Source organism: Mobula hypostoma, chromosome 26 (genome assembly GCF_963921235.1).
Source record: "Mobula hypostoma chromosome 26, sMobHyp1.1, whole genome shotgun sequence".
Classification (NCBI taxonomy): Eukaryota; Metazoa; Chordata; class Chondrichthyes; order Myliobatiformes; family Myliobatidae; genus Mobula; species Mobula hypostoma.
In genome coordinates, this window is record NC_086122.1 from 21,725,062 (window position 1) to 21,737,632 (window position 12,571).

Consider the following 12,571-nt stretch of genomic DNA (forward strand, 5'->3'; position numbering starts at 1 on the left):
CCGGCAACAATGAATATCAATCGAGACAGGTTATTTAAAAATAACCAAACATTTATTAAACACGGATAAACGATAAAGAAAAAAAAACAAACGAAAACTTTAACTGGAAGTTAACAGATATGCAGCTGTTCACCAACTTGCCACTCGGCTCTGGTTCTTAAAGCGTTAAATGCTAAAACATTTCTTAAAGCAATACAGTCAGATATAGTTCTTAAAGCAATAACTTTGAAAGTCCAACAGACATACATGTTCAATTGGGAGAGACTTCTCTGGAGAAGGATTTCTTCACAGATGCAACTTTACTGCTGGTTTTGTCCACAGGATTTACGATGCTGAAAATAAACAGTTTAAATCAACTGACCTTAAATTCCTTAAGAGAGACAGCACCTTTTTGCATGAACTCCTTGTTCTTTTTGGCAAGAGTTATCCTCGATGCAGGTAGCTACTCCTCCAACGAAAACTCAGTAAGGTCGGTCCTTTATTAAACTGCCAAACGATGCCGACTCCTCTCGATGCCTGGATCCTGTAACTTCGATAAATTCTTCACTCTCCCTTCTAATGTTGGAATTGAGTAAATCAACACATTTAGCAAAAATTTCCAGTCCAAATAATATGGTGTCTTGCAACAGAACGCACACTCCGTTTTAAAAATGAAACTGCGTCATAAAAACAAACACGCAACAGAAACGGAGATACAACACGTTCTACCTGGAAATCTACAAACTAAAAAAAAAACCCTACGACACCTGGGTCGACCCTTATATAGTCATGGGTTACATGTCATCACGTGACCTCATATCGGTGGGAAAATCACATCAGGTGACCTCCAAAATGACCATTACATCATTCTCACAAAAAAAAAATCTCCTTGAGCATGTAACAGTGGAGTTTAAAGAAAGGGTAGAGGTGGGCAAATGTAAAGGTTTCAGATTGTTATAAACCTGGAGGTGATTGCCATTTCAAGGGGCAGATGATGAAGGGATTGGACGCTAAAGATAAGAATTTTATAATGAAGGATTTGGTTAGCCAGAAGCTCAGCATTGTAATGTGAACAAATTCACCAGAGAGAGACACTGAAGCGAGTGGATGCATGAGTGTTTTATTCAACAAAATGAGACACTCTTGGAGGAAGATGGTCGCTTGACCCAATATTACGTGGCATTTTATTTGCTAAAGATCAAAGGTAATAGCAGCACAATTCCAATGCTTCCTTCGAATTACATATTGTTTTCACATACCTCCTTCTTTGCGCTCACACTCCAGATACCCAAAAATGAATGTTAGTCAGCATTGTCTGGTTTTCAATCAACTCCAGTCCATAGCTTCAGGTAAACTATTGTTCAAGACTGCATTTAAAATTTAATCTACAGTCCATATTTATGTCTGAAGAATGGCAGCTGTAAAGCTTAGTAATTTGTTATATACCCTAACTCCAGAATACGCCCTAATGCTCAGCATGCATAAGGATAGCAGGTGAACTGAGTAGTGCAAGATAAGACATGCACAACAAGAGTTTTGGGTGAGATTAGTTAAAAGGAGTGTAGAGTGAGGGAGACCAGCTAGGGCTTCTTTGGAGTGATAAAGTTAACAAAGCCATGGACTGTGATGTCAGCCACATTTGGACAATGTTACCAAGACAGGGTATGGGTGGCCCCAGAGTTGGCATTGATACAAGGTTCAGAACACATTGGGAGGTCAAATATAACCAGGGAATGTGACAAGCACTCAGGCAGCATAAGCAGGGCACGTGGATAGGATTGGCCAAAACGAGCCCTGTCCTCATATTTACTGAGAAAATCTTTGACATATGGCAAAGGTATGCTTCAGTTCTGCAATATATCAAATCTCATGCTCTTGAAATGGTTTTGATTGTCTCTGACATTCAGTATCTTTCAAGAACTATAAAATTTGAAATATAGATTTAAACTTTTTAAAGCAATTTAAAATACATGTATCACCTCAAGCACTTTCAGATAATTATTGTGCTTACTGTAAACACGAATGCCTTAAGACAGACCCTATTTTCTACTTTCCTTTCCTGCAGCTGTGATTCCTCCTTTGACATCAGTGGTGCAGAATCCCAGGTGCTGGGGAATTCCAGCAAGAGTTCTCCAGTGGCACAACTTCTTGTGCCGGCTGGAATCTATCAGGAAATTTAGGGCTTGTGCAATTGGATGTGCATGTGCCTTAAAACCTGAACGCTCTGGTATTTGCATTGTAAATAGCAGCAGTTCATCACCAGGCTGCTGGCATTTACCAATGAGGCTCAGCCCATTAATTTCAGTTCATAACCTGTGGTCCTATTGATTTGATTGACCTTTAAATTATATACTAGCTTTTCATACTGCTTTTAGGTTGTTGTTTACACATTCCTTTCGGCCTTCTCATTTTCCTTCAAGTTCATTCTCATCAGATTACAGACAAGAAAAAAACAGAAAATGCTGGAAAAAATCAGCAGGTCAGGCTTCATCAATGAAAAGAGAAAGAGAGTCAACATTTCAGGTTGGAGGCACTTTGTCGGATTAAAAATGGTACTCTTTATCCTGACCGAATGCAGTCATCCAGCTGTTTTTTGACCAAAAGTGTACACAGTAATCATTTGAGAACAGTGCAGTGTGATGTTAAGCAGCTGTGTAGCCTCTGTAGAATTGGCTATTGTGAGTTACATAATAGTTGTGGAATTGTGTATAATCTTATTATAAATGCATCTACAGACTTTTTTTTAATATAATTTTTATTGAGTTTTCAAAAAGAATACATGAAAAGATAAAATCTACCCTCCCCCCCTTAACCCTCCTCCCCCACCATATATATAGTCCTACCTAAAAAGAAAAAAAGAGAGAAAAAAGAAAAGAACTGCCTGGATGTTGGAAGGTTTTCACATGCTCCATGGGATTCAAAATAAATTTGGTATAATTATTCGTTACTTTCCCCAAGGGACCAAGGTCTTTATCTACAGACATTTTTGAAGCATTTCACCGTATGTTTCAATGTACGTGTGAATAATAAATAAATCCAAATCTGAGAGTCCATAGTTGCAAGCTAGTGCTGCTCAGGATCACTGAAGGACATTTGCTGCCTTCATTGTCAAATCTCAATAAGTCATTGTTTTTTGTATTTTTCAGTAATGTATATTTAATTTGCCATCGATTTGCCAAAATGTGTTATTGACCTGAATTGTTAACAGTATTTTCTGGCTCTTCACTTCCACTATTGTATTATCTGCAGGATTAATGTATTCATATTAAGAAACGGTTTCTTCTATTAGTTAGAATTTTAGTTCAATAAATTACATTGGTCATGTAATGAAAATATTTCAAGGACTGATGGGATTGAAGAGAAGGGACTATTGTATGCCATAAATTCCAATTAAAAAAAACATGGGTCTCTCAAGTTTGGAATAAGATTAGCTTTGAAGCATACAGAACTATGCAAAATTTTCAGATATATATATATATCTGAAATATATCTTTGTTTTTGTTTTGTTTTGTTTTGGGGTTGGTAGGATGCATAGGTTCTTGGTAGTTCATTTTGATGCAATGCATGAATTGTAAATAACACTGGACGGCAAATTTTTCGGAAGTGTATAAGTGTTGCGTCCGCTGAGTTTTTTTGTGGTTATGATAGACCGCTTGAAGCTGAACACAAATATAATTTCAGACTACTTGTATGACGTAGACATTTGGAGAAACAAGAAATTAACTTTTATTGAATATAATGTGTTTAATTGCATGACGGTGCTGTTGCTTTGCAATAGTTCAATTGAGCTAAAAAAGTTTTATTAATCATTTTAATTTGTACTCAGTGTCTGAGGCTTCTTGCTTAAGTGTCCAACAATAATCAGCCAGCATTGATGGATTCTAGTTGCCCTGATACCATTTCTCCATGACCACAATGTCCTGGTGAAACCTTTCATCATGCTATTCACTGACAGTGCCAAGATTTGCAGGGAGGTAGTCTAAATGGGAATACAGAAATTGAATCTTCAGTGACATGTTGCACTTCATGGCTTTGTATGCTTGAAGCATGTTGTCAACCAGTGCATGCAGTTTGATAATCTGTAGTTGTCAAGAAAATTTTCACTGTTATCCTTGAATGCCTTCCATGCGATTTTCTCCAGTCCCACTAGAAGTTCTTCGAATTGCCTGTCATTGATGACCTGCTTGATTTGTGGACGAATAAAAATGCCTTCTTTATTCTGGGCATCAGTTATTCTGGGAAACATCTGTCTCAAATATCAAATCCTTCATGGAAATTTTTGTACCTGGTGACAGTCCTTGCAGTCTTGAACCCAGTAATTTTGCTTCTGTCTTTGACAAACCCAAGTCTCTGACCAGATCATTTAACTCAGATTGAGTTATCAAATGAGGCTCACTCGACAAAAAGGGTTCAGTATCTGTATCAGTACCAGCGCCGTTTTCCTGGCTTATGTATCATGGCATTTTCATCTGCCTCTTCTAGACACCATGTCTCTTGTGGCTTTTTTTTACTGGAAGACTGTCGTCATGCAGCACAGGTCTCATGGCTGATGGCAGATTGGGAAATTCAGTGGATTCCTTGCTTTTAGCAGAGAAACCAGACACACTGGTCAGACAGAAATAGCAGTCTGTCACATAATCCTTTTGCTCTCACTGTATCACCGGGACAGGGAACTGCATTGCCTTCTGAGTACCTCTGAACCAAGCTCTAAGATTGACAGCTAATCTGATGAACCTGGCTTTGTCTTGATCACCAATTTTGCACCCAAAGTAGAGTTCATAGGCTTTCTTCATAAAAAAGAGTCATGCTCCATCTTTGAGATTTAATCATATACTCGTCACAAATATAACAGAGTATCACAGCTGTTGCAAGTGTGTCGAGACATTTTGTTATCACAAATATTCTTGTGTGTGTGTGTGTGTGTGTGTGTGTGTGTGTATGTGTGTGTGTATGTGTGTGTGTGTGTGTATGTGTGTGTGTGTGTGTGTGTGTGTGTGTGTGTGTGTGTGTGTGTGTGTGTGTGTGTGTGTGTGTGTGTGTGTGTGTGTGTGTGTGTGTGTGTGTGTATGTGTGTGTGTGTGTGTGTGTGTGTGATGCTTTTATAGCCTTTCTAAAACCTGTCCTGCCATGCAGCAGCCACCCTGCCGAAACATGCCTGGACCAAATGGAAATCTTTTCAGCTTAAGTTGTGGGCAACATTTTAATTGACTTGAATTATGATTTGAAATAACAAATATAGGTGATTTCAAAAAAAAGTGCACGATGGGGAAATTTCTTGATGAATTTCATGATCAGCAGCCCAAAATCCATCGATGCACCCAAAAATATTCAGGAAGCAAAATCTTTGTTGTCCATTTGCTGGAGTGGATGGGGCCAGTGGTGGAGGCTGTGATGCAGACAGAAACTGGCTGGGGTTTGGACAAGCAGCCAGACAGAGTGGTGTTGAGGAGAAACTGGATGGCATCAGTGATTCTGGGGGGAGGGGGCAGTGGGTAAGTGTGACTTGCCTTGATTATAGGCCACAGAGCCCGATTTCAGTCATCCTTGTATCATCCTTTGTGGGAGCATTCTGCTGTCACTTGCACTTCTGAGCATGGTCCATAATTAAATATTCCTTCTTGCTCAAAAATGTTACAAAGTACAGTATCACACAGGAATAAGCCCCTCTGCCCTCATCGTCTCTGCCAACCACGATGCCAAATTAAACTAACCTTCTCTGCTTGCAGGTGATCTCTATCCCTCCATTTCGGGGAAGTCATATGCTTGTTTGAATGCCTTTTAAACACCACCATTATATCTGCTTCCATGTTCCCTGTTATTTTACTTCGTTAAGTGCTCTATATTTAAGAGAATGGCTGTTTGGAATATTGGAATCAATTCTGCTTGCTGCTGAGCTTTGGACCCTTCTCCCCAGGAACCTGAAATTGGTTAATTTTAGCTGATATTTCCATTAGCAGCACTGCGATTCTAGGTAAGGAGAAGTTGCACTGAGCACAGCAGCCGTGCTATGTCACAGCAACAGTGATTGAGGTGCAAGGGCAAATATTTAAAGAGTTCATTGGGGGGAATGGTAGCCTTGTCTATGGTTTATGTATTTGGAGGTGTTGAAATCCTGCTGCTGCAGAGGGAAGCCAAAGCAAATAAAACAAAAATGGAGTGGTCTCAGTGTTAGGGACTACTCTCTGACTAATGTGTCTCTCCTGAGTCTCATCTTCCCGCTTTGTATTTACTGTCTGGGGATAATACTCTGATAGCATTTCTGTCTTAAAATATTGGAATTCACAGCAAATAGCAAGGAGCCCATTCATCTGCTGCTAAAAATAACCTGGTAATACCATCATCCATCAGGATGCATGACATTCTTGCATTACAACTTCTCAACATCGCATAGTATTATATTATTTTCAGGTAGCATTTGAAACTGAGTCGTCAGTTAAAGAGCATTGAGAGTAAGATTTCTATTCTATATTATTATACCACTATTTTCTCTTCCTATTTTTTGCACTGCTTATTTAATTTAACTGCTTTTATAGAGAGAGAGATAGAGAGATGGATATATAGATACAGATATATATACATACACACACATATAGATAGAGAGATATAGATATGTTACACACATAAACAATGCTGGTGAACGCAGCAGGCCAGGCAGCATCTATAGGAAGAGGTGCAGTCGACGTTTCCGGCCGTTGTTGTTCCCTTCCGCGCCTTGTGGCACATCGGGTGGCAACCTTGCAGTTTCTTTAGCATTTTTGTCTGTTTTTTTTTATGAGGCTGGGTTGCTAGCTTGACGCTCAGCCCAGCAGGGATGGAAAGTATGCAGGGGTCTGGCGAGATTCGAATCCAGTGCCACTCGCCTCAAAGTCAGGTACGGCTGCCACTACACCATCAACCGGATTTTATTCTTATACGCTGCGGCGTATTATATACAGTTTTCTTTTTCTATTACTATGTATTGCATTGTACTGCTGCCGCAAAGTTATCTCCGTATGCGGAGATATTAAATCTGATTCCCAAGTGAACTTAAAGCACCATCATTCTCAGAGGTTTAGATGCCTCTGATTGAGATTGGACTGAAATTCACTCGCTGAAAGCGAGGTGGAAGCTGATCAACAGTACTCTTTAAAAGGGAATTGGATATTTAGTTTAAAGCGGAATGTGTTTTGGGCAAGAGAGTGAGCAGGGAGTTAGGAAAAATATTGTGCTTTTCTTCCAGAAACCTGGAGCAGGATTAATGGACCAAATATCTCCTTTGTGCTGTGAAATTCTCTGGTTCCCTGATATTGGACTGAGAATTAGTTGCTTTATTGTTATCTGAAATACTCTCTATTATATTATTAATTTCATCTGCACAATCCAGTCTATTTTACACTTGTTTATATGCATATAAAGGTGGGTCATGTGTGTTGTATTTCCAGTGGTGGGTGAAAGAGCACAGCAGGTATAATTAAACCCCAGGGCTTGGTTTAATCTCTTGATCCTAGATAATCAGGCCTACAAACCCGAAAACATTTAATTCCGTTTGCATTTAAACTTATTATTTGCAGGGGTTTGTCTTTGGATTATTTTGAGCTGTCATTTGGAAAGACAGAGGTGCTTCAAGTGATAATTATTAACCATGTAAAGGTCATAGCATGTGTATAATGTGTGTGTGCTTGTGGTTGACACCTATAGTTGCCTTGTCTTGATGTATTCCTGACTACAACCAATAGAATATTCATCTGATCATTGGTTTTAAATTCATGAAGTTTATCCAAAGTATTGGGCAGTTGGGGTTATAATAATGTGTAGAGCTTGGAAATGCCGTTTTCCAGAATGTGGGCCAAATGATTTCCTTCAGTGCTATAACTTTTTTTGTGTGCAAGGATGGTTTCTAAGACAATAAGCAGAAAGGGAGACTGAAGTTGTAATTGACTGCTTGTAATAAACCTGTAATTTAGGTTGCAGCCATGTGTTGTTTGTTGAAGAGGAAGAGGCTGAGTTTCAAAAGCACAGTTGCCACTACATGGCATAATTGATGCAAGTGACCAAAGGCACTTCAATTTTTCATCCATGCAAAATTGAAGATGCTGATAAAAGTATTCAGTATTATGAAGGATTTGTTATTGGCAATTAGGGAGCATGAATTTGGAGATTTTTATATATGTTGGAACATGTCTGTTCTTGGAAGGAAACCACAGGTAAGATGAGTTTTTGGTGCTGTCTATAAATATGGATGGGTATTAAACTGTATATTCAAAGAAAAGTGAAATGTTGATAGAGTATGCTTTTATTTCCTTTCTAATTTAGGAAGATTCCCGCTTGTAACATCCTTGTGGTAGCAGGCTATACCGAGGAACTTAGCATATGAATAATTTTATTTGACTTCCAATATTATCTGAACAGTGGCTCATCACTTCAGTGGCCTAGTATGTGTCTCATGTTTCAGTCTAGATACTTAAAGTGCATAAATTATCTCTCATCTTGTATAAGCCGCTAATATACTGTCAACAGATCTGAAACTAACAAGTTATGACACTGCCTGATATGTAGCAAATGATAAATGCTTCTCACAACAAAAATCTGAGTAATTGGTTGAAATAACTTGGTTTTGCAGAAAATATGTTGAAGAGGATTGATGGATTTTCTAACTGATTATTAAACAAACCACTATCGAATTATATTACACAGACAGAAGTCCACATCAAACCTGTCACCAAACAAAACTTTATATAGTAAACAACAGGAATTCTGCAGATGCTGGAAATTCAAGCAACATACATCAAAGTTGCTGGTGAACGCAGCAGGCCAGGCAGCATCTATAGGAAGAGGTGCAGTCGACGTTTCAGGCCGAGACCCTTCGTCAGGACTAACTGAAGGAAGAGTGAGTAAGGGATTTGAAAGCTGGAGGGGGAGGGGGAGATGCAAAATGATAGGAGAAGACAGGAGGGGGAGGGATAGAGCCGAGAGCTGGACAGGTGATAGGCAAAGGGGGTACGAGAGGATCATGGGACAGGAGGCCTAGGGAGAAAGACGGGGGGGGGGGTGACCCAGAGGATGGGCAAGAGGTATATTCAGAGGGACAGAGGGAGAAAAAGGAGAGTGAGAGAAAGAATGTGTGCATAAAAATGAGTAACAGCTGGGGTACGAGGGGGAGGTGGGGCCTAGCGGAAGTTAGAGAAGTCAATGTTCATGCCATCAGGTTGGAGGCTACCCAGACGGAATATAAGGTGTTGTTCCTCCAACCTGAGTGTGGCTTCATCTTTACAGTAGAGGAGGCCGTGGATAGACATGTCAGAATGGGAATGGGATGTGGAATTAAAATGTGTGGCCACTGGGAGATCCTGCTTTCTCTGGCGGACAGAGCGTAGATGTTCAGCAAAGCGGTCTCCCAGTCTGCGTCGGGTCTCACCAATATATAAAAGGCCACATTGGGAGCACCGGACGCAGTATATCACCCCAGTCGACTCACAGGTGAAGTGATGCCTCACCTGGAAGGACTGTTTGGGGCCCTGAATGGTGGTAAGGGAGGAAGTGTAAGGGCATGTGTAGCACTTGTTCCGCTTACATGGATAAGTGCCAGGAGGGAGATCAGTGGGGAGGGATGGGGGGGACGAATGGACAAGGGAGTTGTGTAGGGAGCGATCCCTGCGGAATGCAGAGGGGGGGGGAGGGAAAGATGTGCTTAGTGGTGGGATCCCGTTGGAGGTGGAGGAAGTTACGGAGAATAATATGTTGGACCCGGAGGCTGGTGGGGTGGTAGGTGAGGACCAGGGGAACCTTATTCCTAGTGGGGTGGTGGGAGGATGGAGTGAGAGCAGATGTACGTGAAATGGACGAGATGCGTTTAAGAGCAGAGTTGATAGTGGAGGAAGGGAAGCCCCTTTCTTTAAAAAATGAAGACATCTCCCTTGTCCTAGAATGAAAAGCCTCATCCTGAGAGCAGATGCGGCGGAGACGGAGGAATTGCGAGAAGGGGATGGCGTTTTTGCAAGAAAACTTTATATAGATAATGTTGCCATGCTTCCAGTTTTGAATCTTTACAGAGTCTTTCTTAATAGGATTTCAGAGCACTATGCCATTAGATATTTGCAATCTATTATGTTAAAGGTGATATGAAAAGTAAAGTATCTATTTAACCCAGGTACTTTGAGGATGGTAGGTGTTGCAATATTCATTTAGTTTTCTTTTAAGCCATGAGATACTTTCATTTTCTCTGACTTTCTTGAATTTCTACTGCAGTTACATGTAATATTTGCACAGTCAAGGACGTGAATGATTTTACATTTAAATGGAGATGGCCTCAAAAGTGATTGCTTTGGGTATTCTCATTCAGGCTATTATAAAATTTGGCATCATTATATATTCCTTTCCAGTATACTTTTGCCACCTTTCTTGCATTCTGTTTTGGACTCAAAGATGAAAATCTCTACAACCTACCAAAGTGAAAATGTGTCATTCTGCACATCTTGTCAGTGTTGCTTTGTTCCAGTCTATAGGGGCTGTGTATCTACTGTCTGTCTGTATCGTATTTATGTTGCTTGTCCCCACACTGCGTTAAGGTCATTGGTCACGTGGGTTTGGGCGGTGCGCAGCATTGGGTGGTGGTTTAAATCAGTGGTCCCCAACCACCGGGCCGCGGACCGGTACCGGGTCACAAAGCATGTGCTAGGAAACGATATGGTTTGGCGATATGAGTCAGCTGCACCTTTCCTCATTCCCTGTCACACCCACTGTTGAGCTTGAACGCACGCGAGGTCATTACGCATGCGTCATCCATGTCAGCGCGGGAAGAAGATTAACTCCTCGAGCTTGCAAATGACGACGGGCTGAAAAGTATGTTTGACATAACATCTCTGCCGGCATTCTGGATCAAAGTCAAGGCTAAATATCCTGTGATAGCCACAAAAGCACTGAAAACATTGCTTCCATTTCAAACGTATCTCTGCAATGAATGCAACGAAAACTAAATTGCAGAATAGACTGGACATAAGGAACCACGTTCAAGTATCGCTGTCTCCCATCACCCCTCGATGGCACTGTCTTGTTGCAGGGAAACAAGCCCAGGGCTCCCACTGATTCAGCGATATTAGTGTGTTGCAACGATTTTATATGTTCATACGGGGAAAATATGCGCTGTGTGTTTAATATTAAATTCATTAGATAAACCCTTTTAAAAACGAAATTGAGTGTATTTGTCACTTATCACCTATATTTCGGTCATGATTAACACCCCTGCACCCCCAGACAGAATCGCCAAAGACGATTTGTACAAAAAAATTGACACGTACACGCATGCGCACTGGTGCCCGCACGAGGCTTCATGGTCATGGTAGTCTTTCTCGGGGTAAACACAACATATTTGACTGCTACTCTTGTCCGTTAGCAACCCTACCCCCTGCCCCTGGTCGGCCGGTCTGCAAGAATATTGTCAATAATAGAGCGGTCTGTGGTGCAAAAAAGGTTGGCGACCCCTGGTTTAAATAAACAAGTATAGTCACCTGTCCATCTCTTTTGGCGGCATGGGGAAGGGGTGAGTAGGGAGAGTATATCTTTCGTTCACTGCGCATTGAATTTGATCCAACTATGCTTGTTCTGTTTATCACGAATTACAGAAGACTCAAATGATTTTATATTTGGTTTGAACTAAAGGATTAAACATACTTTTTCAACTTGAAATTCAGTTAGCTGGAAGCATGTCATAGTGCACAATACTTCCTCACTTAGCCTTCCAGCAACTTTTGGTTTGTTTTCAAGTAGTCGCTACTTTTCATGAGTTTGTCCGGCACCTATTCAGGAATGGTGTTGAAAACATGATAACATTGAGACATTACAGTAGATCAACATTTTGTGCTGTGTATGAATGTCTTTGTGCCAGAATTGGTTCCTAATGGTGCTTAATGTTAATGTGTGACATGTAATGAAGGCAAAATCCTTGAAATGAGATCTACCATTGGTTACTGGATGATTTGTGTTGCTCCATCATTGCCCTTGGTAAGCTTGGGGCTTCCTGCCAAGTTCTTTGTGATTTTCCTAATGTTCCAACATTTGCACAATAGTTGACCATTAAACTTGTGGCAGAAAATTTGGTTTGTTACTTTACACCATTATGGTCCTTTGAAGGAATTTATGTCCCTGCAGTATTTATCAACTTCTCCACATAAGGAACAACTTAAACTGTGGTGTACCATTCCTACAGACTCTGAATTATTATTAGAAATTGCTCAAGTTTAAAGTATTTATGTTACTTACACCTTCTGTTTTTTTTATTTCCCAAGTCTGATCTTTTTTTCTCTTTAATTCTTTCTTTACCCAATTTAACTCTCTTTCATCCTCCTCTCTCACTCCATTGTTTTTATTTCAATTAAAATATTTCGTTAGTTGATCTTGTCATAAAGTTCTGACATAAAGCCCTGTCACTCTTGTACTATTGCCAGGGTGGGGATCGTCCATATAATCAATTTGAGCTGAAAGGTAAGGAGGTAAAGTCTAACTAATGGTTAAAATAAGACCATAAGACATAGGAACAGATTGGTCCATTGAGTTTGCTCTGCCATTCTATCATAGCTGATTTATTATCCTCCTCATTTTCATTCTTTTGCCTTCTTCG

The 12,571-nt window shown here is 40.3% G+C and overlaps 1 protein-coding gene across 6 annotated transcripts in view; it reads left to right on the plus strand.

Moving 5' to 3' along the window:
* Nucleotides 1-12,571, plus strand: part of LOC134338201 (disks large-associated protein 2-like) — a 787,855-nt gene that overhangs the window by 127,692 nt on the left and 647,592 nt on the right. Inside the window, exon 1 of one of the 6 annotated variants that reach the window (XM_063033861.1) lies at nucleotides 8,763-8,845. The exons of the other annotated variants lie outside the window; for them this stretch is intronic. The gene's annotated coding sequence lies outside the window, so the exon portion shown is untranslated. Of the gene's footprint in view, nucleotides 1-8,762; nucleotides 8,846-12,571 lie in introns of those variants that run through there. 6 annotated transcript variants of the gene reach the window in all.